General features: G+C 35.9%; 1 pseudogene; it reads right to left on the bottom strand.

The window, feature by feature from the left end:
- Window positions 1–2784: 2784 nt before the first annotated feature.
- LOC123387939 lies at window positions 2785–2920 on the bottom strand (annotated as a pseudogene).
- Window positions 2921–4823: the final 1903 nt, after the last annotated feature.

The raw sequence follows: 4823 nt of genomic DNA, 5'->3' as shown, positions 1-4823 counted from the left end.
GCATCTGTTCTGGTCTCTGCAACTGACAGGAGTGTATAGGTCTTAGGAAAGTGCAACCAAATGGAGGGAGGTAGCAAACCAACTCTTCAAGAAGTGCTAAACTTTATGCATTAGAAACCACTCTGCAACTGAGGAAAGATTTGAACTTCAGATAAATGACTTCTTAAAAAAATAAAGGAAAAGGAAAAAGATAACATCAAAAGAAGATGTGTATGACTTTTATGCAACTCCTGTATTCCTATAAAGTTGGATGTAAATGAAATACGTTTTAAAAAGATGGAAGTATGTTTGCTGGTGTTAAGTGTAAACTTCTCTTTGACATACACACACTCAGAAAAATATGCAGATTACTAGGTTTTGCCTTGATGAATCGCTCAAACCAAGACTGGCCATGTAAGTGAAAAGCAATCATTGCCAGTTCCAGGTAACCACCCTCCCTCCTTCTCTGCTCACTACCCAACTACCGCAAGGGTAACCCACCACTATCCCAACATCTAACAACCAGTGACCAGTTTTCCTATTTTGAATGCAATGGAAAAACGGAAGCATATAATACGTAGTCCTTGTTGTTGGCTCCATCACTCAGCAGGATGTGAAATTCACCCATATCGTGTATAGTTGTAGATCATTCGTTCTCTTTACGGTATAGAAATTCACCATAGCAAAACATGATCCCACTCTACTACTCTATCCCACTCTTCCATTATGTCCCTTCTGCTATTGTTGGGAATTTGAGTAGTTTCTAGCTGGGGACTGTTAAAGAGTGCTGTTGTAATGAAGGTACTTGCACAGATCTTTTTGTGGGTATAAAGGTGCATTTTTCTAGAGTACTTACCTAGGATGAAAATTTATAGGTAATGTATATGAAATACACTCACATATACACATACACTCAGTTTTATTAGATACTGCCTCTTTTCGAAAATGCCAAATTTTAGACGGAAGTATTTCTAAAGGAATTTCACTCATTTTAGTTTATTTTAATTTTAAAACAAGATAGAAAACCAAGATCTTACACAAATAAGACCCCAAAAAAGGGATTTGGGGGAGGGGCAGTTATGATATTATTCTGTATCTGTTCTTTGGTGGTAGTTACCTGATTACATATTTGTCCAAAGTTGTGGAAATATATAACAAATAAGTGTATTTTTTTTTCTTTATGTACCATAAGTTTATTGATTACCCAGTGGAGGGATATTTGGTTACTTCTAGGTTCTAGCAATCATGTTATTAATTTTATGCTGTCATAAACCTTCATGTCAGGTATTAGTTTGGACGTATGCTTTTATTTCTGTAGGTTAAACATCTACCATAGGATGTCTGGGTCACATAGGGCACATAGGTGTCACTTTATAAGTAACTGACAAGCTTTTCCACAGTGGCTTTTCCATTTTGTATTCCCATCAGCAATGCGTGAGAGTCCTGTTACTTGATATTGCTGCCACCAGTTGGCGTTATTGGGCTTTGTTTTCTTTGTTTTTGCTAAGAGGTGTGCAGTGACAGCTCCTTGAGGTTTTAATTTGCATTTCCCTAGTGACTAATGATATTGGCATCTGTTCATGTGTTTATTTCCTGTCCATATACCTTCTTTGATGAAGTGTCTGCTCCAATCTTTGGTCCATTTTTCATTGGGTTATTGGCTTTCTTGTCGTTGAGTTTTGAGAGTGATCAGATGTATGACTTTTTTAAAAAAGATTTTATTTCTTTATTGGATAGAAAGGGAAAGAGCACAAGCAGGGAGAGCAGCAGGCAGAGGGAGAAGCAGGCTCCCCACTGAGCAGGGAGCCCAGTGAGGGACTCCATCCCTCAGTTGGACTTGACCAACTGAGCCACCCAGGCACTTCTATCAGATGTATGATTTGCATATATTTTCATCCAGTCTGTGACTAGCCTTTCGATTCTTTTTACAGATGTCTTTTGCAAACTAAAAACACTTCATTTTGATGAAGACATGTTTTATCAGTTTCTCATTTATGGATTATACTCTTGATGTTTCTATCTCCAAACTCTACCTAACTTAAGGTGACAAAGATTTTTCTCTTATGTTTATTTTTTAAAATGACATAGTTTTATGTCTTACACTTAGTTCTACAATCCATTTTGAATTAATTTTTACATACAGTGTCAATTATAGGCTGAAATTCTTTTTTTATATACAGATATCCCATCGTTCTAGTACAGTTTGTTAAAAGAAAAAAAATACTATCCTTTCTCCATTGAATTTCCTTTGCACTAATGTCAAAAATCTATTGGTCATATTTCTGCATGTCTCTTTCTGGACTCTATTCTGTTCCATTTATCTGTCTATATATTCTTTCTCCGATATTGCACTGTCTGTATTATTACAGCTTTGTTGTAAGTCTTAAAATTAGGTAATGTAAGTGCTCCATCTTTGTTCTTCTTTTCCCAAATTATCTTGACTGTACTAGGCTCTTTCCTTTTTCCAATAAATTTTAAAACCAGTTTATTGGTATTTACAAAACATCTGACAGGATTTTAATTGCATTGGATCTGTAGATCAATTTGTGAGAAGTAAAATCTTAAACCTTGCATCTCCCAATCCATGAACACAATATATCTTTCTGTTTACTTACGTCTTAATCAATGACTCCCATCAGTCTTTTATAATTTTCAGGTTAGAGATTTTGCACAAGTATTATTAGACTTATGCCTAAGTATTTTATTTTCTTTTGTGATATCTTAAATGGTACTTTTTAAAGGGTCTTCTGGATGACTTTATTAATTCATTGACTTCTCCAGTTTGAAATAAACTTCAGAGATTATTTTGTTTAGTTAGCGTTTGGATGTTTGAATCACAGATTAGCCTTGATCTGTTGGAACATTTTCAAAGATCAAAACTGAAAAATTCTGGAAAAAAATATTTTTACACTTGATCTTAGCCAAAAGGCCGAGAAGCGATGGAAAAAAATATTTTTAACAGAGATATTCCCTGTAGTCTTTACCCAGTTTCCCTCAATAATTACATTTTACATAATTATAGTACAATATCCAAAGACAGGAAACTGACATGGTACAGTGTGTGTTTATAGTTCTATGTTATTTTAAAATAAGTGGATTCATGTAACAACCACCTCAGTTAAGAGACAAAATTATTCCATCACCCACTTAAGCCCCCATGTTGCATCACCACTTCCTCATATCAGGGAGATCATATGATAGTTATCTTTCTCTGCTTGACTTACTTTGCTAAGCATGATACGCTCTAGAATGAAGCAAGATGGAATTGGGAGGGAGACAAAACATAAGTGACTCTTAATCTCACAAAACAAACTGAGGGTTGCTGGGGGGAGGTGGGGTGGGATTATGGACATTGGGGAGGGTATGTGCTTTGGTGAGTGCTTTGAAGTGTGTAAACCTAGTGATTCACAGACCTGTACCCCTGGGGATAAAAATATATGTTTATAAAAAATAAAAAATTTTAAAAAAAAACAAAAAACAAACAAACTGAGGGTTGCTGGGGGGAGGGGGGTTGGGGGAAGGGGGGTGGGGTTATGGACATTGGGGAGGGTATGTGCTTTGGTGAGTGCTGTGAAGTGTGTAAACCTGGTGATTCACAGACCTGTACCCCTGGGGATAAAAATATATGTTTATAAAAAATAAAAATAAAAAAAGTTGATGTCCCACCAAAAAAAAAAAATTATTCCATCACCAAAAAGAACCACCTTGGGCTACTCCATTATAGTCATGCAAGATCTCCTTGTGAATATCTTCTCCCATTCCCTAGGTTAATTTTTTGTTTTGTTGATGGTTTCCTTCTCTGTGCAGAAGTTTTTTAGTTAATGTAGTCCTAACTGTTTATTTTTGCTTTTGTTACCCTAGTCTAGGGAGACATGTCCCTCAAAAAATTGCTAATTCTAATGTCCAAGACTTTATTGCCTGTTTTCTTTTAGGATTTCTGTGGTTTCAGGTTTTACCTTTATTTTTCTTTAAGATTTTACTTACTTATTTGAGACAGAGAGCAAGCATGAGTCGGGGGGAGAGTCAGAGAAGAAAACTCCCTCACTGAGCAGGGACCCCAACACAAGGCTTTATCCCAGGACCCTAAGATCGTGACCAGAGCCAAAGCAGACACTTAAAGTGACTGAGCCCCTCAGGTCTTACATTTAGAGCTTTAATCTATTTCAAGTTTGGCTGTTTTCATTTTTTGTGGGTTTTTTGTTTGTTTGTTTGTTTTTTGGTTGTTGTTGTTGTTGTTGTTTTTACAGTGTGAGAAAGTTGTCCAGTTTCATTCTTTCGCACATGGTCTTCCAATTTTCTCAACACTTGAACGGTATTTTTTTTACCTTTAATTTTTCAATTATTCATTGTTAGTTTATAGAATTCCAACTGATTGTTGTATATTCTCTGTATGTTGTGCAGCTTTGCTAAACTTGTTTATCCATTATAGCAAAAGAATGTACAATGAAAAAGGCCAAGGGGCCAGAGTTTAGGGAAGGATCTTACTTGGAAACAGAAGGAAAAAAGCAGCTCTGAGAGAGACAGAAAAGGAATTGAGGTGCATGAAGGATAACTAGGAGAAAGCAGTACATTTAATACTCCTCTAATTCAAGCAGCCTTAAACCAAACTCTTGAAAAGCTCAAATCTATTACCCAGTGCATTACTCAATTAAGCATTTGTTTCCCTTCAATTTTGCTTAATAATTTTATTTTAGTTCCTGTACTCATTGCCCTCTCTTCAAAATTCTTAGGCTTCTTTTTTTTAATTTAAATTCAATTACCCAACCTACAGTACATCATTAGATTCAGATGTAGTGTCAATAATTCATCAGTTGCGTACAACACCCTGGGCTCATCACAACACG

The sequence above is a fragment of the Mustela putorius genome, unplaced genomic scaffold (genome assembly GCF_011764305.1).
Source record: "Mustela putorius furo isolate JIRA1106 unplaced genomic scaffold, ASM1176430v1.1 tig00003867_pilon_pilon_pilon, whole genome shotgun sequence".
NCBI lineage: Eukaryota > Metazoa > Chordata > Mammalia > Carnivora > Mustelidae > Mustela > Mustela putorius.
This window is presented reverse-complemented; position numbering and strand designations above follow the sequence as displayed.